Source organism: Protopterus annectens, chromosome 4.part1 (genome assembly GCF_019279795.1).
Source record: "Protopterus annectens isolate FY-2018-M chromosome 4.part1, PAN1.0, whole genome shotgun sequence".
NCBI lineage: Eukaryota > Metazoa > Chordata > Ceratodontiformes > Protopteridae > Protopterus > Protopterus annectens.
In genome coordinates, this window is record NC_056734.1 from 145,604,381 (window position 1) to 145,628,308 (window position 23,928).

Here is a 23,928-nt window from a genome sequence, read left to right on the forward strand (position 1 = left end):
TGGTTAGGGATTCTAGTTATGGTACTGGGAAAAGTGTTCCAGAGTCTGGAAATTTTGTGTGAATAGAGGTAGTTGCCGTGTAGGCTGTGCGAGTTAGAAACCATTAGTAGAGGTTTGTTAGAAGATCTGAGAGATTGGAGAGTGGTATTGGGCTGGACTAAGTTGGAAATAGCGGGGCAGTGTTTAGGTTGGTTAACTATTTTGTGGGTTAAGGTTAGTTGATGTCGTTATAGAAGTTTGGGGAGTTCTATCCAGTTTAACTGAGTGAGAGCAGAGCAGTGGTGAGAAATATGTGGTTGGTTAGTAGCATATTTTGTAATCTTGTTGTAACATGATTCTAGGTTTTTAAGGTCTGATATTTGCAGGTTTGTGAATATGAGGGAGCCATGCAGGAGGGAGGATAACAGTTGAGAGTGGGCTGTAAAGAGTCTGGCTGTTGGAGTTAGAAATGGTTTGACTCTGTATAGGGTGCCTAGTTTGATGTGGACTTTCTTGATTGTAAGTGCAATATGGTTGTCAAATTTTAGACTATCATCTCTGGTGTGCCTAAAAGTTTAGTATGGCTAGTGGGTACTATTTTGGTACCATTTGCAGAGATGACTGAGGGTGGGGGATGGGAAAGTTTGAGTTTTTTATGTTTGAAAACTATAATCTTAGTTTTGTTGGGGTTCAGAATGAGTTGTTAGGAGAGATATTTTTCAATGTCCTGAAATGCTGATTGCATTTTTAGTTGGAGTTCTTGGAGTGAGGTGGCTGAACAGGTAAGAGTGGCATCATCTGTGTACTAAACTATGGACGTTAGTTGAATAGCATTAGTAAATATGATAAAGAGAAGTGGACCAAGTGTAGAACCTTGGGGTACACCTATTAATATGGCGAGTAGGGGGGAAGTGACCTTTCCCATTTAGTAGCCTGTTTACGATTGGAAAGATAGCTGTGGAACCAAGTTAGAACTGATGGGGCTGAGGCCATGGAAGGACAGTTTATTAATTAGCAGCTGGTGGGATACAGTGCCAAAGGCCTTGGACATGTTAAGAAAGATGGATGAGACAAGCTGGCCTTCATTAATGTGATGATGAATAGTGTTAGTAAAGTTTAGTAGGGCTGTGCTGGTACTATGTTTAGGTCTAAATCCATGTTGGGTACTGGAAAGTAGATTATTATTTAGGAGATAGTAAATGAGTTGGTTGTGGATGCATTTTTCTAGGATTTTTCCCACGGGGGAGAGGACACCTATGGGGCGATAGTTATTTAGCTCTGTAGAGGGTTCACCTTTGTGGAGGGGTATGATGTGAGATATTTTACATAGAAGTGGAATATATTGCTCAGTAATAGAGTGATTGATCAAATTGATACTGGGTTGGCAATTGATGGGGTGGCAAGTTTTAGAAATTCATTTGAAAGTTTGTCTGCGGCGACACAGCATGGTTTAAGTTTAGTTAATAAATTGTTTAGGTAGTTAATTTGTATGGGTGAGAAAGTGAGAGGATAAAGGTTTTTTGGGTTGGGGCTGGGACTCTGAGAGTTTGAGTAGGTTGGTTGTTTAGTAAGGAGGTGACAGTATTTATGAAGTGGGAGTTGAATTGTGTTGAGATAGGGTCTGAGTTGTTTGAGGTGGCTGGGGGAGGAGTTAGGGTATGACTGGGGTTGAGGAGGTGGTTGATGGATTGCCAGAATTTTTTGGTATTGTTTTTGGTGTTCCTGTTGACATGACAGAAAGTAGTTTTTGTTTGTATTTTTTGATCTGTTTCTTTGCTAGGTTTCTTAGCTGTTGATAAGATAAGAGGTCTGTTTTGTCTTTGGAGGTATGGTAATCTGCCCAGGCTTTATCTCTGCACTTCATTAGTATTTTTTCATCTTTAAATTTCTAGTCTCCCACCAGGACACAAGTGCTCTTCAGCAATTACATTCTGCTTGCCGAGCACACTCAAGCAAATCTACAGTCTGTGGCTGCCACTCCACCCATACAGTGCAAGAAGGAATCAGTACTGCAAACTAAACAAGGATATACATTTTGAGCCTCAAGAGCAAGAGCACACTCAAGCAAATCTGCAGTTTGCGGCTGCCACTCCACCCATACAGTATAAGAAGGAATCAGTACTGCAAACTAAACAAGGATATACATTTTGAGCCTCAAGAGCAGGGTCAGTCCACCCAGGCATTCTACTTGTATGTTTTATGACAGTGAAGCTATTACATTAGCAGTATTTCTTAGTAGTTCTCAGCTTGCTAATAAAACTGACTGTTGTAGCCTTGTGTCCTCCCCCCCCCCGCTAGTACAGTAATCCTAACTGTCCAATAGACAGTATACATTTAATTCACATCCCTGTGACTAAATTAACCATCAAGCAGCCCTCTCAGTGCTTTCTGCCTTAGTTTTTATCACTTGGAGGCCCACCTGTTTATCTGCATCTCTATACATTCCCCTTCATTGCTAATGTATCTCCCTACTCTAATCCGTGCACAAACTGGTTACTAATCAGCAAGTCAATGTGAAGACACTCCCAACCTTAATAAACTTTGCTGTCTCTTCTCTCCTTCACTTTACAGGTATAGTTTGAACTATTACTTACCCCCTCTGAGGCCTTCACTGATTTCCACTGATTGCCTCTCTGGTTTCTTTGCATTCCACCTGGTTTACTCGCCTTGTGCTATCTTCCTCCCCAATACAAAGTCTATATTAGAATCCTGCTGAGCATGGAGCCATCTTTAAATTTCTAGTCTCCCACCAGGACACAAGTGCTCTTCAGCAATTACATTCTGCTTACTGGTAAGCCATTAGGCCTCAAGAATTTGTTTTAAAAGTGTTCAGATTTGTAAAGTAATACTTACTTTTTTCTCTTGTCTTGGTTGGCTCTGCCCTGCTCCGTTCGCCCTCGCTAACACTCGGGCTCTCTCCGCTCCCCTGCCCTGCCCCCTGTTCCCTCCCGCCCCCAATACCTCTTCATTTATAGTAATCACAACCACACCCACAGCTCATACTCACATCAATTCCACCAATCACAGCTCCTCAAGTCATATTACATTATACCACACCAACTTGCTCCACACAAAATGCTCCCAATCACTCTTCATTCCCACTAGGTATTTTTTACATCACCCACACTACTACCCATCCACATATAGTGCAACCCTATAATTCCTATTCTGACCACCCACCTAGAAACAACTTAAACTTTATAACCATGACTATCACACAACTAAGTCTAGTCTGTCTTCTCATAATTCTTTACAACACCTCAAGTTATCACTCTAGCAATATCCCTAAACCTAGTAGCACAACACTGCATTATGCACTTTTGTATACAGACATCACACATTATAATAATATCTGCCCACAGTTATTGAAGAACTACATAATGGACCAATTCAGAACTAAACACATATGCTCTCATTCCTACTCCAAAAAAACACAGTACTTTCTCACACTCCTCACCAAACTCCAACATCTGTATAATCATTTTAACTCCAGGCTCACCATAAGTGGGGATATCCTCCCCAACCCAGGCCCAAATCCATCCTGTCCAACACAAACTGCTCCAACACAAATGTCAGAACATAACACCCCCCACTTTCTTCATCCCTGGGCAAATCAACAACAGCAGCAAAACCAACCATCTTTTAATGCTAAATATTAATATTAGAAGTTTCAAAAATAAAATCTCTGAACTCCAGGCCACAATAGCACACTACTCCCCAGACATAGTTGCTTTAACAGAAACCTGGCTAAATAAAAACATAGCTAACTCAGAAGTTCTCCCTACCGACTACAATATCATTAGACAAGACAGACCACTTCATAAAGGGGGTGGAACTGCCTTACTCTACAAGTCCAACTTAACTGTCCATCAATTACCAAACTCCTACCCCTCCCCCAATAATTGGGACATACTTATCTCACAACTTCAACTTCACCCTAAAAAGGTCATCACCACAATTGTGATCAATATTCCACCTGGTAATACACCTGCTAGCCTTGAAGACTTCTTATCCTGGTGTTCTTCCACATACTCACAAGAAACCCTTATTCTGGGGGACTTCAACCTAGATTGGTTCACCTGTATATCAGAACCACCAAGTAATCTAATAAATCTCCATGGCTACCAGCAGCTAGTCCAAATTCCAACTAGATGTGATAAAAAATCTAAAAGGGAATCCATCCTTGACTGGGTTCTAACTAACAACCCCACATTGTACCCTCACACAGGCAGTCTCCCAGACACCTTAAGTGACCACAACATAATACACTTTATACGTAGTAGAACAAGCATATGCAAAACCACTAACTATATATCCACTAGAAACACAAAAAAATTCTCTCCTCAGGTCCTCAACACTTTACTCTGTAACTGTGACTGGACCCCCCTAAAAACTCTCCCACTTGACCAGGCTGTAGCATATTTCAACAAAACATTTCTACAACACCTAGACACTGTCGCTCCATTACGCAAAATCAAGGTTAGAACCTCTACAAACCCCTGGCTCAGTAAAGAAACCAAACAAATCCTCAAGTCTAGAGACACTGCCTGGCTTTACTATAAAAAAACAAAGAAACACAAAGCCTAACTAAGTACCAAGAACTGTTCAACCGTGCAAAAAAATGCATTAGGCTGGACAAAAAATCCTACTACACAACATTACAAACTAAATACCAACACATCCCGCAAAAATTTGGGAAAAATGTAAACCAGCTACTAAAATCCACCCAAAAGAATACCTCCAAACCAACCACCCCTGACACTAAAGTTCCATTCGAAACACAATTCAACTCCCACTTTGTGAACTCAATTCTATCCTTGGTATCACAGGACAGTTCCTTCCTCACTATCCCCCCCAACACAAATAACACTAATACAAGCTTTACCCTCAAAACAGTTTCCACCACTTCAATCAAAAGCATGCTCTCCAAACTAAAAACCTCATCAACAGCAGCCGACCTACTCCCCAGCTATTTCTTGAAACTCACAGCAGATGCTATTGCTATCCCAGACTCCACTCTCATAAACAGATCAATTGTTGAAAACTATGTGCCCAAACTCTGGAAAATATCCTATGTTACACCCATACATAAAGGCGGGACCTCCACTGAACTTAATAACTATAGACCCATTGCTTTACTCTGCCGCCTGGCCAAAATCCTTAAAAGATGCATTCATACCCAGATGCTAAACTATCTCCTAGACAGCAACATCCTGTCACCTACTCAGAATGGTTTCAGACCTGCCCATAGTACAACTACAGCCCTCCTCTGCTTCACAGACACAGTAAACTGTCTCAAAAAAAGAAGGCCTACAAGTGTCAACTCTATTTTTGGATACGTCCAAAGCATTTGACACAGTCTCACACCAAATCCTGCTAAACAAACTAAACCAATATAATCTATCAAATTCCACTCTTACCTGGTTCCAAAGCTACTTAACTGACAGGTACCAAGCTGTGAAATGGGAAAATTCTCTCTCTCCTCAGCTGCCCATAACTATAGGAGTCCCACAGGGTTCTGTCTTAGGACCACTACTATTCACAGTCTTCACAAATGACCTCCATACCTCCATACAGCATGCATCTATAATTCAGTATGCAGATGACACTACCTTAATCTGTGCTGCACAAAACATTCCCACCCTCCTGCAAACAGCTCAACTAGCATTTTCTGACATTGAAAACTTTCTTAACAAAGCCCAACTTATCCTCAATCCAAAGAAAACTCAGCTTATGATTATAACCAGTTCTAACAGAAACACTAACAGTCAATTCACTATCTACTCCACAAATGCTACTCCAATTGCTCCAGTGGCACAGGCTAAGCTATTGGGAATAACCATAGACTCCCACTTAAAATTTGATAGTCATCTCAACTTAACTATTAAAAAAGTACATGCCAAACTGGGGTCACTCTACCATATCAAACCATTTCTTACCAACAACACAAGATCAGCCATTGCTCGCTCCCAACTTCTATCCACCCTACTCTATGCATCTCCCATTCTGACTAATCTCAACAAAACTGAACTAAGCAAAATGGAAGCCTGCTATAACAGAACTGCCCGCTTTGCTGCAAATTGCTCATATAGAACTCATCACTGTACTGCTTTGAGACAGCTCCACTGGCTTGAACTGCCCAACCTCCTAACCTACAATCAGCTCTGCCTCTGTCATTCTATCTATTACCTCCCCAATAAGTGTCCTGCCCTCAAAAACCTAGTACAACATCACTCAGCCAAACGGCCTCTTAGATCATCAAGCAAACTACTACTAGAAGTCACCAACAGCTACAATAGCTTTGGAGATGCACTATATAGTAGTTCAGTGGTTAAAAAATGGAACTCTGTCCCTACTAGCATTCAAAACACATCATCCAAAGCCTCCTTTAAAGACCTCATCAGGCAACATCTCAAGCAAAGTTGGCAATGCCATGATTGCTTCCCAGGCTTGTGAAAACGGATAACATATACATACTAAATCTAGAGCACTTGATAATAGTTTTCAGTCTTACTCACAAACACTGGCTAATCTACAATGTATGTACTGTACCTGTGTACTATGTATGTATTCTACCTATGTTCCAAATTTCAGCTGTACACCACAAATCTATTAATTACCTTTATTTTTAAAATTAATATTTTTTTGTTTGTTTCTCTCCACTGTAACTGTTTACGTGCCGCATACCACTGTAAAAGCATGTCTCTTGTAATTTGTGTGTATACTGATCATGTCTAAATAACTAAATGTGTCTGTAAGTTTTCTTTGTGGAGCTTTTCTCCCTGGGCCTCTGCTGAAAAAGGGCCTTTTCAGCTCAGTCAGACACCCCTGGTTAACAAATGTAAAATAAATAATAAAAAACAATATTTTGGTCTCTTTGGTTAGCCATGGAAGGGGCTTAGCTTTAAGGTGCACTTTCCTAGAGGGGGCAAGGTTGTTAAGTAAGGTTAGGAAAGTGGTGTTGAAATACTGCACAGCTTCATCTAAATGCAGGTGTCTTAGTAGAGAACAGTCACGTTGTTTGAGTAGGTGGTTAAATGTGATGTGGGAGAAGTTTTTTTATTAATGATATGTTTATAGGACACATTGCTCTGAGTATATATGTTCTTCCTATATAAAAAGGTTATATATAAATATATCACATTAGTTATAAGCAAATTCCTTTCTTACAAGAAATATCATTTTACTGAAGACATTTTCTTGTTTTGTGTCATACCTCTTAACAGACTGAATAAAAAAAGTTTTGCCTTTATTTGTTTAATTTTGTTTTAAACTTTCTTGCTTTGGACCATTTAGCCAAAATCCATTTTCCTTTCCCTGACTGCAGTGGAATTAATCTAACTATTTTGGGAGGAGCTGAGAAGTTTTTTTTTATTAATTTAAGGCAAGCAGAACTGGAAACTGTTTAATATTTGGAAGCTGCCACTGCTTTGCGGCTGCTGCTGTTGGTTTGGAATTATTTGGGGATTTCCACACCATCCTGCTCAATCCATATTGTAGTTTTAAACAGTGGCTCTTGGATTGCCTGCTCTTAATATATATTTAATTTTGGAAGCTGTTCCCAATCTCATCTCATTTGATCATACTTGTGAGCATCAGAAGCCCAGATTGGGAATTATATCCCTTTAAACTGTTAAAGCTTGAGTTTGCCTCTGGTTCATATCATGCCATTCATTTAGAGCACATAACAATACCTGGAGTATTGCCCACTTTTACTATCTTACTTATAAAATTTGTAACAACTGGGAAAAGACTACAAGTCACTGAAGAGCCTATAAACCACTTCTCAGGAGCTTGCTGATAACTGCAAACTGAGCACTGTTATCTGCTCATACACTGACATGTAACAGCTCCAACAAGGGTTGGAATATGCATACACCCAGTGCACCTGGTGCAACACCAACATGCTCTTAAGCTAAATGCAAAAAGTTAGAGTGTAATAGCATATGTATTAAATGGTGCAATGTCTGAGGCTGATATGATCATAAGAGAAAGTGGTACTTATATGGACAGCTTTCTATCATTTGATCATCATGTTTTTCTGCAGTAAAGATATCCCTCCTTTTGGCACATTTAGTCTTCAAGATCTTAAGATGTCATCCTACATCTTCCCTTATCAGACCCATCAATGAATGCAAGAAACCCCCTGGGGTTTACAGATAGTAGCATATCACTCACCTGGAAAGGCTGCAAAGATTTCTAATCAAGAAAATTAAAGGTGTTAAATCCTTCAACTATCCCGACAGATTGGCATAAATCCCCTTAGGCCTATAAGCATACAAGCTGTTCTGAGTTGACCTGTGTCTCATTTTTATTTTGATCCATGAAAGGCCCAATTCTATTTATCATCCTTTTTCTTCACAAAAGCAGTGACTCTACAAACACCTTCACTAAGGACTTCAGTCTACACCAACAAATAAATAAGGTTCCCTGGAGGGATAGGTTCATAAATTATATACATTCACAACCTATGGAATAAGTTACTACTACTACAAGTCAAACAAAGTACTAATCTGTCTACCTTTAAAGCTAATTTTGATGACTGGATGGGTAAACATAATTTTACAGCAGGGTTATTATGTAAATTCCTGCCTGAATTGGAAGCAGAGTACTATTAAGTTCTTGAAAGTGCTGCAACAATTTTTAAGTGTGCCTAAACATGATTCATACAGCTAGGTATTTTATGGTACCCATTATCATTTCCCTAGTATTGTTCATATGTTCCTATGCCAACCTTGTGCTTCTTCAAAGCTCAGACCAAGGTTAAAAATAAGCATATACAGTTAGTTCATCAGGTCTGTTTATCTTACAACCCTCCATGATAAACACATAGAATCACAGAAGGTGATGACAGTAAGGATTACATACTTCTCAACTGTGTAGACTTTTGCAGGATATTCATATTTTTGTCTCATATTTTTGCTCTGTCCATAATAAAATTTGTTTCTGGCAAATCACTAAGGATCGAAGTCTCTAAATAATGACATACAATTCAGTTTCAGACTTCATATTCTTCAGAAAATGCATGCTAAAACACATCCTGTTATTCTAACAACTTTCTAAGTTAATAAGAACAATATTTAAAATCTGTTCCTATTTTTGGGCCTTTATCCCCCATTTTTTTAGACTTTGTCCTGATTTCATGCACTAACAGGTTGAGAGGTATGGTAAGGAGCCACAGGCCCTCCTTGTCTGCACTGTTACCATTCAACAAACTAATAGCTATTATCATTTTAACTTGTTTTCAGCTGGCTCTTTGTCTCCATTATACAGCTTTATACCTTTCTAATGCCATTGTGTAAATGTGCCCTCATGATAAACTCACCACCGTCTCTGTACATCATCCTACCTTTCCTTTCACGTACTCAGTATTGCTGCTATATTGATTCTATATAATTTCATCTATAGATCCCTCCATTGTGAACTTTATTGAATCCATTACTTATCTGAAAATGTCCCCTCTGTCCTTTTCCATCCAGTTTCTCAAATGTGTACATGTTAACCTCCATTAACTTTCCTAATAAGCCTCTCTGCACTGACTTTGTACCATCCTGATAATCCTCTGGTTAACACTCTTGGCTATTTTAATACCATTGCAGAGAAGGAGCACTTGAACTGCTGAAAGTAACAAAGATGGGGTTTAGCATGTACTTCGACTGAGAAACTACAATATCCCAATTTCATTTGGTAGTGCTCCTCCCTATGTATCCTTGAAGCCCTTTACTTCTGCCAACTTGTTATAAGCAGAGACACTCATTTACAGTTCTCAAAATAAATAAATACATTGATATTCATGAGGCAAAATTAAGGAATTTTACCTTCCCAGGGTGCTAGGGCCCTGATTATTTCCTTGATCTCTTGAGGATTCACTGCAGTCAACATTCAGGTCTTCGGCCTAGTTTTTGTTGATCTCTAAACCTTCTCTGACGACTGCTTGCAGCTAATTGTGGCCACCAGTGTTTTATGTTGTTGACTGATGATATCACAGAGGATGACTTTGCCATCTTTGATTCTATCCTTGTGCCCTTTTCTTACTAGTAAGAAGTCGACCTCATGGGCATGTTAGTGCAGTCTGAATGCCTTGTTTCCCTCACATCACAACTCTGCTGTTGTGCATAGACTAAGATCATGAGTATTGATCTGTCTTTACACTGCAGTCTGATTAGCATGAGTGTGCGATAATTCTAATGACATTCCTCACTGTTCCACAACATTTCTAATAAGTCCTCACCAGCAAGAAAAAAACTCAATGCTTTTAATAAAACAAAGTTTTCAAGTACAACTCTTCATCAGCATCTAAAACCACACACTTCTATGAGCTTTAAAAACAATTTGCAGCCAATTAAATTACATAGCCAATTAACATATATTTAAAGTGCCCTTAATACAAAAGAAAAAAATAAGAAAATGAATAAAAAAACATATATAAATATACACACATATATATATATATATATATATATATATATATATATATATATATATATATATATATCTTCTTCTTCTTCCTTCGGCTTTTCCCGTTTAGGGGACACCACAGTGGATCACCTGTTCGCTCATGATTGGCAGTGGAGTTTTACAGTGTCAAGTTGCCAGCCCGGCACCCAACCTTTCACAGAAGGCACACATACACACACACTCACACCTAGGGCCAATTTAGACTGTCCAATCCACATATATGTGTATATATATATATATATATATATATATATATATATATATATAAATATATTTATATATATATATATATATATATATATATATATATATATATATATATATATATATATATATAATATGTACCAAAACCAACTACCAAATATTTTCATGTTTATCCTTTAATATAGGTTTAATACTTACACTGCTATTAAGACCTAATGGGTGATCAGCTCAAAAGTAGTTAATCCACTTTTATTCAGACATCTCTGTCTTATTAAAAATGCCGCGCCCCCCCCCCATTTTTATTTATAAAAATCACCTGTAAAATTCTAAATTTAAATCTATGTTGGGGTTCTTCACTATGTACATGCTTTACTAAGGCATTAGTATATTTCTTCATATATCTGACATATGTGCATTTATTCTTTCAGCTTTTTGTTTGTTTTGCCAATGTCGAAACTTGTGCATTTTACACAATGGGCAAAATAAATCACATTTTCTGTGGTGCAAGTACTTCTTGCTTTAAAACAGAAAATTCTCCCCATTGATTGGATGTTTAAAAGAAAGCACTATACAAGTAGTACAGTGGGCACAGTTCCTATAAAGTGTTGTCCCCATCTTACAAAAATTCTTACTATGATTTGCTTGTCTATTCAATTCCTTATACCATAACTGTTGTTTCAAATTCTTCTCCCTTTTGTAAACAAACCATGGCTCTTCCCCTACTAGCTCATTCATTTCTTGACTAGATGTTAATATCTTCCAGTTTCTTTTAATTATATTTCTTATAATGTTAGTATCTTTATTATCCTTCATAATATAACTGGCATGACTTATTTTCATCTCTACTAGATAAATTAACATTAGTTCTTATATTGGTAAAGTAGGGTTTAGCTACATCTTTTCTCAACTATTTCACTAAAGTTCTGGAGTCATTAGTCAATCTAGCATCATATCCTTTACTCTGGAAATCTGTTACCGTTACTTCCATTTCATTATTAAACACTTTTTCTTTCGTACTTAGCCTACTGGCTGTCATAAGTTGACTTTTGACAATAACCCTGAACAGATGTTGTGGATGCATACTTTCAGAATGGAGATATGTAACAGCTGTTACCATTTTCCTATATATAGCTGTATTTAGCATATTGTCTTCCTTATAAAATTTGACATCTAGGAAGTTAATAGCCTCCATGGATGTCTTAACATCAAATGACAGAAAATCTATTGTAGAATGTAAATACTGTATAAATATTTCCAATTCCTTCAAAAGCCCTCTCCATAAAAGGAATATATCATCCACAAACCATTTATAGAATAATACATTCTTATTTCTAAAGCTTCCATCATTTTCCATATAAATACATTGCTCCTCCCATCTAGCAAGCACAAGATTAGCATACGTATTAGCGATGGGAGTACTCATCACTACACCTTGTTTTTTTTTTTCAAAACAGGTTTATTGTTTTAACATATAAGAGAAATATCATAACAATTTTATACAAGTAATTAAAAATAGGTATTATTATAATATTCAACAAAACAACTAAAGTATTTACAAAGACATCCACTACAATCAGATCAATTAATTAAACTAAAATACCATGCTATTGAAATTAAAAAATTTTTAACAAATTTTGTAAATTATCCCATACAATATAATAAGATGTTTTTCTATTTGTTCTTGTCCTAATTGTGTTTATTTCCATATGGCACACTATATTCATAACATTTTTAAATTCATTGAACGAAGGAGGTGTATCTGAAATCCAATTTCTAGTTATTATTTTCCTAGCCACTGCTAGAATAGACCATAACAAGGGAAGCTTAACCTTTTAACACTTTGAGGTACAGGTGTGTTGAATAATATAAGAGATTTAGAAATAATGAAATTATCTGTAAAAGAGCCTGCAAAAATTCATTAATTGACTTCCAGTATTCTTTCAATTTTATACAGTCATAAAACATATGAGCCCAGTCAGCATTAATTTCTACATTACATCTCTTACATAAATTATCTTTATTATTTATTTTATTCATCATCAAAGGTGTATAAAAAGATCTATGTAAAATTTCCATGTATAAAGTCTCCAGACAATGGAAGACGTAGTTCTATAAGCATATTCCAATATATATTGTTTATCTTGTTGATTTGGTGGGTCCCCATTAATAGAAGTGAAATAATTCCAGTATGAATCTACACTGTAAAAAGTTTCTTGTCTGATAATTTTATGTATGTATGAAAGTTTACCTTTATCAGAAACTTTATGTTGTAAATTTAATATCAAGTAATCAATCAGTGTTGGAATAGATTATTTAACTGTTATAGACATTAGATCTATTTTATTAATGAGATGTTGTCTAAAGGTCTGAACCTCTAACCAGCAAGTTTCTCTTAGATCAAATTTTTGTTTTAAGAAATCTAGATTTTTAACTTTATTATCAGATATCAACTGATACCAGTACTTTAGATCATTATCTATAGCTAAATGAGTTCCTTCAGAAGTAGATGACAAAAGCATACCCTGAGTATACATTATAGGAATACAATAAAATTCCATTCCCTATACTTAGGGTGCATGAATATAAAGTTACGATAACTAATAATAATATTTAATGGGTAACAAACCATATGTTTAGGTGTAATAGGTGAAGTACAAAATTCCTTTAGTAACCATAACATGGAGTTATTTACAATCATATTTTTATGTGTTAAGGAGATTTTCATGAAGTGCATACTAATTAGCTCCCAATAATCTTTCCATTTTGTGACATATGACTGATCTATTAATAAAGTAATAACTTTTACAATAGAAGAGATAGTATATAAATTAAAGTCTGGAAAAGAAATACCCCTTGAGACCAGCTATTAGTATGTTTCTTTAATGCAATCCTAGGTCTATTAGGTGCCCATAGGAAATTTAACATTAGTGTATTCAGTTTCTTGATAATTATTTTTGTAGGTGGAAGTATTATTGATTGTATTAAGTATAAAATCTTGGGGAATATTATCATTTTAATAATTGTAAGTCTCTCCTCCATAGTAAAAACATATTATTCCAGGTATTAAAAAGATTTTGTATATTAAGAAAACAGGTATTATAATTATTATATATAATAGATTTAATATCTTTAGATAGTATTATACCTAAATAAGTTATCTGACCTGAATTGGGTACATATTTAGTAAAATCACTAATGAGAATATTTTTTCGTGTATATATAGGTAGTATTTTAGTTTTTCTTCATTGAATATTAAACCAGAAATACTTTTAAAATTCATCATGTTATCAAATAGAGACTGCATAGAAGAATTAGATCCTGCTGATGTAATTAGAACATCATCTGCAAAGAGTTGAATTTTGGATGTTGTATTTTCATCTATTTCAAAACCCTCTATGTCAGAACTGTTTCTGATCAAATTAGCCCAAGGCTCCATTACTAAAGTGAATAATAGTGGAGAAAGTGGACATCCTTGTTTTGTACCTTTAAGAATGGGTATTTTTTGTGAAACATATGTTCCTACCTTAATATAAGCCAACGTTCCTTTGTATAAATGCTCAATTAGATTTACAAATGCATCTGAGAAGTTTGTGCACTTCATTAAGGTAAACAGATAGTCCCAACTTACTGAATCAAATGCTGAACTTATATCAAGACTAATAAGTGTTAAATCTTTCTTTTTCCTATTTGCAAAATCTATTAATGTTAAAGTTCTTCTTATATTATCAAAAGTATTTCTATTTACAATGAAGCCTGTCTGATCTATATCTATAATTGTCTTCAATCTATCAGCAAAGATACTCATAAACATTTTATAATCAACATTAAGTAATGAGATGGGCCGATATGAAGAACATCTTGTTGGATCTTTATTAGGTTTTAAAATTGGCGAAATAAATGTATATTGCCAAGATGGGGGGGTTAGTAACTCAGTTTGGGCCAAAATAAAAACCTTATGTATTAATGAATATGTACTTTTAGAAAGGATTTTATATATCTCTGGTATAATACCACCATTACCCGGTGCTTTGTTTGATTTAAGCTTATTTATTTGTGTAATAACCTCTGTATATGAAATACTTTTGTCCAATAGTTTAATCTGTTGTTTATTAAGCTTTTTATTCATGTTTGTGGTTATAAACTCCTTTATTTTATCTTTAGGTTCCATGTTAATGTTATTATGATTAATTTTGTGAAAGTGATTTCTAAATTCATCTAGTATTTCTGGTATACTAGAAACATTCTTCTTTTCCTTAGAGAAAAGATTTCTTTGATATGGTTTTGTTTATTCAACCTTTTGTTTTATTTTTAAGTCTATGTAAGTATTTGGGGCTTATTGAATAAGACAAAACTTGTATTCTCTAAAGTTATTTTAACTTTATGAGTTAAAATTTCTTTGTATTTCTCATTTAGTTTGTTTATTTCTTCAATAACTTTCTTGTCCATAATATTTTCTTTATTATTATGTTTATAAGAGTCTAATTTACTTTGAATATCTAACAGTTCCTTATCCCAAGATTTCCTTTTATTATTATACCATCTGATACTTTGTCCATATAGATATGATTTTAAGGCATCCCAAACATAAACAATGGAGACTTCAGGAGTATTATTTATGTCTAAAAATGTTTTACTTCTGAAAGTATATATTCTTTATAGTCTTTTAGTTGAGTTAAGTATGCTGGTATCCTTTTGATCTGAACATTATGAGTATTTTTATCATGAATTCAAAAACAATTGAATTATGATCAGATATAGGACATGAAATGATTTTGGAATTAATTAAATATGTTACCATCTGGTTAGAAATAAAGACCCTATCTATTTTTGAATAAGTTTTGTATCTGTTAGAAAAAAAGGTGTATGGTAATGATTTTGAATCTATCTGATTATTAATATCATTCAAATGATAAAAATTAGCAAAATCATTTAAATGTTTTGCATTAGATGTAATTCTTTTTTTCCCTATAGTGGTAGTATCACTTTCATGTAGTATACAATTAAAGTCACCAGCTAAAATAATATCTCCTATAGAGAATGATATGATCTTATCAAGATGATGTTTCACTGTATTAATACCAATTCCAGGTATCCAATATACATTAATTAAAGTGTAAGTCTTCCCATTAATTTGTATTGTAACCATCCAAAACATTACTTTGTCATCCTGATAAGACTTAATGGTTTTAGGAATGGGCATACTTTTATTCCATAAAATAGCCACTCCTCTTTTTTTCTGAGTGTGCTCTGAACTAACCAATACTGTATATTTGTTTGTGGCTAGTTTATCAATATCTTTTTTCAAGAGATGGGTTTCTTGCAGGAAGACTAAGTTGGCCTTATGTAAATTAATGTATCTTATTAGGCTTGCCTTTTACATGGATTATTCAATCCATTAATGTTTAAAGAAATTCCTTTTAAAGATGTAATTTGGCATTTTTAAAACTTAAGAATCTTATGATCAAAATAACAAATAACAAGATAAGTAATGTTACATCTCCTCCTTTAGGTGTACCTTTAAATATAGCTGTATTTATTGAATCTCTTATGGGATTTCGTATAGGATTCAATTTTGTTTGTAGTGACAATGAATGTACAAAATATATTGTGGATGTCAAAACTATATACAAATAACAATGAACAAGTGAAAATAATGTAAGGATTAAACCTTGCATCCAGCCTGGAGTTATAAACTCCAACTTAGAGTAGTATTTACCACTCAAGTTAACCCCCTACCCTAAGCAGCAGTACCTCAGCTACCACCTTATCAATTTAATACTAGTTATATTTAACTGAGGTTAACAGTTTTCAATTCAATTATCTAGCAAGACAAGACTACACATTTGGTAAAACAGCATCATATAAACTAAAATAAACTTTTTTTTTTTTTAACTGTTCATACTACTATATACATCCATGTAATATAAAACACTTGTATTCAAATAGCATTCAAATAATCTTGATGTTAGAAATCAAGAGGAGAGAAAAATAAGTTCTAACATTCATTTAAATCAAAAACTTTGGCTAATATGATTCAGACATTACATATATTAAGATGCATCTATTTTCTGTCATGTAAATGCAATTAACAGCTTACAAAAAAAACCTTGAATTGCTTGTATATGAGCATTTACTCAAACTCATTATTGTCAATAGAATAAAATATTGTATTCATAGAAATTGTTATAAATCATACTGCATAGTTATGCAGATTCTCAGAAACACTTATATACATATATACATACACACACACACACACACACACACACACACACACACACATATATATATATATATATATATACACACACACACACACACACACACACACACACACACACACACACACACACACACACACACACACACACACACACACACACACACACACACATATATATATATACATACATACACACACACTCACACACACACACATACACATATACATATATATATATACATATGCATACACACACACACACACACACACACACACACACACACACACACACACACACACACACACACACACACACACACACACACACACACACACACACACACATATATATATCTGATCTCACTGAGTTGTGTCCTTACTGAGCACCATCTTACTTGCTGTCCCTACAATAAATCTGTCTGCTTTATACAAAATAATGCACAGCAAACACATTTTAGTAACCAGATTTTACAACCATGCTATACTACTGCTTTAAAATATATCACATGACAATTTCTTCCAGTATAGAGTTATAAAATTATTTATGCTTGTCAATCAGATGAATTAAATGAGTTATAGTAATGTATATGTTTGGAACATAGTTTTTAACACAGATTATTAAGCTGCTGTTAAGTAGATTTTCAAAAACACTTGAGTAAATGTTTCATTTTCTATGCCTTCTAAAATAAGACATTTACTTACTACAAGAAACTGTATCATTTAAACTCATTATAACTGACATATTTTATGAATTATAACATAGATATTTAAGTAATTATATAAAATAACTCACATTTAGATGTTAAAGAGTTCATTTTCCTTCACATAGTTGCATTTGTATCATTTCTATTTCCTGGTAGAGTGTCACTTCTGAATCTGTGATGTGTCAGTGTGATATCTAGGTCAAAGGTGAGACTAGCTGCTTTCAGCTTCTCTGTGAGAATTCTGAGAGTTGAAGCTTTTGAAGTCGCTCATGGACACTGTGCATGAGACAGCCCACATCCCAGATTGTCTCTCTTAACATTTTGGCGGGAAACTTATTAAAAACTAGTGACAAACATTCATTTAGCAGTGTAAATGCATCTAAACATGACAAAACCTTCACAATGTATTTTACATGTTATTACAGCCTCTATGTAAGTGAAATTAAGCCCAAAATTATTAATAAGTAATAAAACTCAATATTTTTGTCCCAACTCAATTTTATGCAAATCTTATTATTTACTGTGTCTATATGATCAAAAGCATTTCTATATATTAATAAAGAAAAGAAAAAGAGAGTAGAAAGTAAAAGGGTGTAAGGCAGAAATAAAAAAAATGTAAGAGAAAGCTATAAGAAGTATATACAATGGAATATTACTTACTGTTTATATTAATAGAGTTAAACATAAAACATATTATTTACTATTATTTAGTTCTAATTATTATTAGTTAAAGCATGACAGATTATTTACAAACAAGCATAAGCAGTGTAATCAAGAAAGTATAATTAGGAATAGCATTTGAAGAACATATAAACTTTTTACAAGGAATAAATATGTTATTATTCTATTAATCATATTTTCATTACTCTTCTCTCCTGCCCTCCCCACCCTTTACCCACTACATAATCTAAATAGAATGTCATTGTTTAAACAAAGAAAAGAAGAAAAGGAGAAGAAAAAAAGAGAAAGAAAAAATGTATCAAATTACTGACCTTACTTCTCCTTTTCAGAAAGAGAAACAAGTTGAATCACAACTTGCCATTAAATCTCCAGATATTTTGACTAGTTATGAAACAAAACATTTCTTTGCACACAGAGAATAACTTTGATTAAATCTTTTTCAAAATATTTGTTGCTTCTTGAAATGCAGGAACTATATTTAAAAGATTAATAATGAAATAAAATGATGAGAGAGAAAAAACATAGAACAGATCATTTGTTTTTAGTCTCTTCTTCTTCTCTGAAGTCTTCCACGAAGTTTCAGTTGCCAGTCTCTTTAATGAAGGACTAGCCCATTCCATTTCTTCTATTTTATCCAAAATCTTATTTTTTTGATAAACAGTAAGGCAGAGTCTAAGTCATCGAAAATTTTAGGACCATCAGGAAGGAAGATTTTAAGCTTGGCAGGAAACAGAAGGTATGTTTTAAACTGTGCTTTTTAAGCTCCCTTATTAGTGGCAGAAAAACTTTTCTTTTAGCTATTACCATGGAAGAATAGTCATTGTCAAAACGCACAGTTGTCTCATTAATCTTAACAGGAGCTTTAGCCCAAGCAGATTTAAGAACCATCTCTTTATCAAAGATGATAGAAATCTAACTATAACTGATCTAGGATAGTTTTTGTTAGAGTTAGTATTAGCTATAGATCTATGTGCTCTTCGATACCAAAAGAGAATGCTTCTGGTAAGTCTAAAGTTTTAGGGAGCCATGTTGTTAAAAAGAAGTAATATTGTTACCTTCAATATTTTCTGGCAGTCCAAAAATCCTAATGTTATTGCCTCGATCTATTTTCCAGGTCATCCAGCTTTGTTTGTAAATGTGTATTTTGTTTCAGCAGAAACTCAATGTTGATTTCCTCTTCTTGTATTCTATTTTCCATGTCATTCACAGCTTCTTCTATGCCTGTCATCTGGATCTTCTGTTGTTGCAGGTCTATATGTAACAAGTCTATTTGTTTTGTAGTTTTTTCTATGAAGGTGTCTATTTTAGTATCCATTTTATCCATCTTAGCAGTAAGTTGCTGGATTATAATTATCAGAGACTGAAGTTCTTTCTTGATGCTGGAGTCTTGAGAATTTGTCTTACTGGAACTCATTTCACACTGATAAACTGACAGGAAAATTTCCAAAGTGATTTCTGAAAGGAATATTGTTAAGATTTCCTTTCTTTTTTAGATATAGTTCAAGAACTATATAAAACAAACATATTTAGAAAGAAAATTACTTTGAAAATTAATTTTTTAAGTAATTAATTCCTGTCAGTGTAATGAAATTGGTGGAGCTGAAGAAATCTGCTGCTATCCTGTGTTCATCCTTGGCCATACCCCCCCCTACACCTTGTTTTTGATGGTAATAAACATCATTAAAATTGAAAGTATTATTTTCCAAAATGCATTCTGAGCATAATACTTTAACTTTACATGCAACAAATTTTCCATGCATACAAATATATTCCCTTACTGCCTCAATTCCATAATTATTAGGAATGGCAGTAAATAATCACCTGATATCCATAGTAACTAGAACAACAACATCAAGTACATTTACTGAATTCCATTCATTTAGGGCTAATAAAAAATCTTTAGAGTCTTTAATATAACTAAAATTAAATTTCGGCAGTGGTACCAGTTGTCTATCTGCATATTTTGAGATTGCCATTGTAACCCATCTCTTCCCTGAGACTATAGGCGTCATGGGAGGTTTAATTATACATTTATGCAGTTTCGGTAATCCATAGATAAACGGAATAACAGGATTAGCTATGTATAAGTAGTCGTAATTTTCAGGACTTATACTGATTTCCTTTAGTAGTTTATAAAGGAAGCTTTTGACTTTACTTATAATATTATTCACAAATAGTTTATTTACTATCTTAAAAGTTGTTGTATCTGACAAAAGTTCATTCATCCATTCCACATATTGATAGTCATCCATTATTACAATCATGCACCCCTTATCTGCAGACTTAATGACAGTATTTTAATTTGTACTCAGGGAAAATAACGCATCTTGTTCATTTTTACTAAGGTTTGTACTTGATAAAAAAGACCTGATAAATATCTTGCTCATGCATTGCTAAAAACGCTTTGACATTAGGGGTGTTGGATGGTACAAAAGTGCTAGAACATTACAGAGTATTATCAAAAGGACATTCATTCTTAAATTGTCATTCTAAATCCAAATTATGAGCAAACAAATGTAACTCAGTTAATACATCAGATAAATCGCCTGCTGTTGGAGGCATGAACGTTAAACCCTTAGCTAAAACATTAAGTTCACTATCACTAAGTATATAGCTTGACAAATTAGACACATTACCACAAATCGTTACTATAGTCTCGTTTTCTTGTATTTTGCCTCCTCATGCTCATTGTTCAATAAGTTCAGTTGCTTCTGTTGATTCTCTTCACCATTCTGGGTTTGTTTTCAGCTGTTGCTTCCCCCTCAACTCTGTTCCCTTATTGCTACAGGCTGTTGCAGACAGAAACGCTCCTTCACTAAAAAATTGACACTTGCTTCAGAGTGGATTTGTTCAGCTCTTTGCAAATCCTTCAACACAGCACTGTTTGCAGCCATTGCTTCAGTATTCGTACTGGTCTGTAAAAGTCGTCAAGGTCTGAGATGGCTTCAACACATTTCGCTGGCACTGATGGAGGAGGCGATGCTTGTTCTATTACTTCTAGAGATTGGTTGGTCTGAGCAAGCACGCATCCATTCTTTTCCAAATCGGAAACTCTTGTATTAAACCTATATTAAAGGATAAACATGAAAATATTTAGTAGTTGATTTTGGTACATATATATATATATATATATATATATATATATATATATATATATATATAATGTTTTATACAATTTTATATATATGTGTTTTTTCTTTTTCATCTTTTTTTATTTTGTATTAAGGGCACTTTAAATATATGTTAATTGACGGTTCTATATCACATAGTCAAACTGTCATAAGTTCGACTATGTAAATATCGAATCAGGAAGTTTGAAATGCAAGAACTTCGAAGACTCAGAACAGCGATTTTTTTCCCCAGGGGAAAATTATCACTGTTCCGGTACAAAATGAAAAAAAGAACACTTCAAACTCTTCCTGTGCCCCCCCCCCCCACTTAAATATACCAACTCCAAGATCGCACCACAGAGGAGGAAATAGCAAAGCCACGAAAACAGCCCACCACATTTTTCCCCTGGGAAAAAATTTGGTGTTCCGCGGCTTCACTATTTTGAGATTTCAAACTTCCCAGTTCGGAGTTTCGGCGTTCAGACAATTCTGCATTTGTACTAATAATATAGACCCTTAATTGACTGTGTAATTTGATTGGCTGCAAACTGTTTTTAAAGCTCATAGAAATGTGTGAATTATACTTGAAAGCTTCATTTTATTAAAAGCATTGAGTGGTGGATTTTCAATTTTTTCTTGCTGTTGTTTCATTGAATGTACTTGGAAGTCCTTTAACTTCAGGTGTTTTTTTCTTTTGTAATATATCCTCACCCCAAGAAGCAGATTCGGGATCCTAGGCCAAGAGATTTCACTGCATGCATCTATATTACATAATCGAATTTTTAAAAGTTCGAACATCATATGGTCGACACCATATGATCGAACATTTAAAAGTTTGAAAATATAATAAAAAAAATAAACCAAAGAAAAAAACTATCTGAACAATTTAAGCAGGGCCCCCCACAACCCCCGCTCTTTAAATATACCAACTCTGAGATCACAATACAGTGCAGAAAAGGGGAAATCTTCACATTCCGCACTGTATGGAGATCTCCGTTGAAACATTTGAACTTTTAAAAGTTCGATCATATGGTGTTGACCGTATGACATTCGAACTTTTAAGAGTTTGACAACATTATATAGACCCCACTGCACTGCTATCCCACCATTTGTCCTGGATACACAGAATATCTGTTTTCCTCCTTCCCATCATGTCATCAACTTCCAAGCTGCATCCTGTCATTGAAACTATATTAAGTGTAGCAATCCTTTGTCTGTTGATTTAATTCATTTTTACATTCAGTTTTTACTCAATAAAGCTATCCCAGGTAATCTAATCTGGGCAGCTGACTACAAATCAGCCACTAACTTACTTTTCCAGGGTTGCTAGTCTTTTTGGATGGCACACTGACAAATAACGGTGAGTATACCTCTCCTACAGTTAACATGGGTCCCTATTATATGTCAGGTCCTCAACCCACTTAGCACCAACAAATGCCTATGCCCCTTTGGGCAACATTAGTTAACATCACCTAATGTCTACAGTTGAGGCCTAAAGTAGTTGGTCCCATGTGTGTTCCCTTGAAAGGTATTTCCTACATCCGGTGCTGCTGCCATCAACACTTTTCATCATTTTTAGATGCATTCTTTTAGCATGCTCTCATATTCAACAGGAAGTACTGGATTTGAATCCAGACTATCCATACTTGATGTGAAAATACCACAGAGGTAGCACAGGGAGAACCTGCAAACACCACAGAGGTAGTGATTATAGGTCAGGATTGAAACATGCATCTAGTGCCTGTGAGGTTAATATCTTAAGCATTATACCACTGTGTCCTCCATTGAATGCCATAATTTTTTTTTCTTTTCTTGTACAGGATGTTGTGGACAGTCTTAATGTGAGTTTGGGCTAACAAATTAGGTAACTTTAGCCAGTTACACGTCTGATGTACAAGACAATTACATGTTTGGTTAATATGGTTACTGGCTAACTTTGCAGTCTTATATGAGTGCCCTGTTTGGCTAGCTGTGAGGAGAGTAGGTTAGTCAAAACTGAGAAGGCATACAAAAGACTAGAAGCTAGATAGGTTTGACCTATGGTCTTATGAGCATATTGGATATGTTGATCAAATTTTAAGGTATGCTCAGTTATTATACCCAACAGTTTGGTGGCTTGTCAATTTCAGTATTACTAACTAATAATATTTTAAAGTTATGGTAGTTTTATTGCTAGGTTTTAGCTTGATTTAACCAGTTTTCAGTTTTTTGTAAAGGAATGCTATAGATCATTTTAGAGCTGTTTGACTCAAGACGCTGCACATGTTAATGCTGAGTTATTGGCATATTGGATTCAATTTGATGGGATAGAAGCTGTATGTATGCATTTTATATATAAATATTGTTTGTAAGGTCCAGATCCTTGAGCCTAGATAATAATAGTAATATGGGATGTGAAACTGTATCAAATACTTGGATAGATCTAGAAATAAGGATCAACCATTTCATCTTGATTTTGTATTTCATGATCATAGTTATAAAAGCTAGTAATGTTTCTGTGCTGTGGCCCTGTCTAATTTAATGCTGTACTGTGGAAAGTAATCTGTTCTGTATTATGTATTTGTTCAAC

The 23,928-nt window shown here is 34.6% G+C and overlaps 1 protein-coding gene across 1 annotated transcript in view; it reads left to right on the forward strand.

Annotated features, from left to right (window-relative positions):
- Positions 1–23,928, forward strand: part of LOC122801189 (collagen alpha-4(IV) chain-like) — a 1,621,248-nt gene that overhangs the window by 924,339 nt on the left and 672,981 nt on the right. The window lies entirely within an intron of this gene.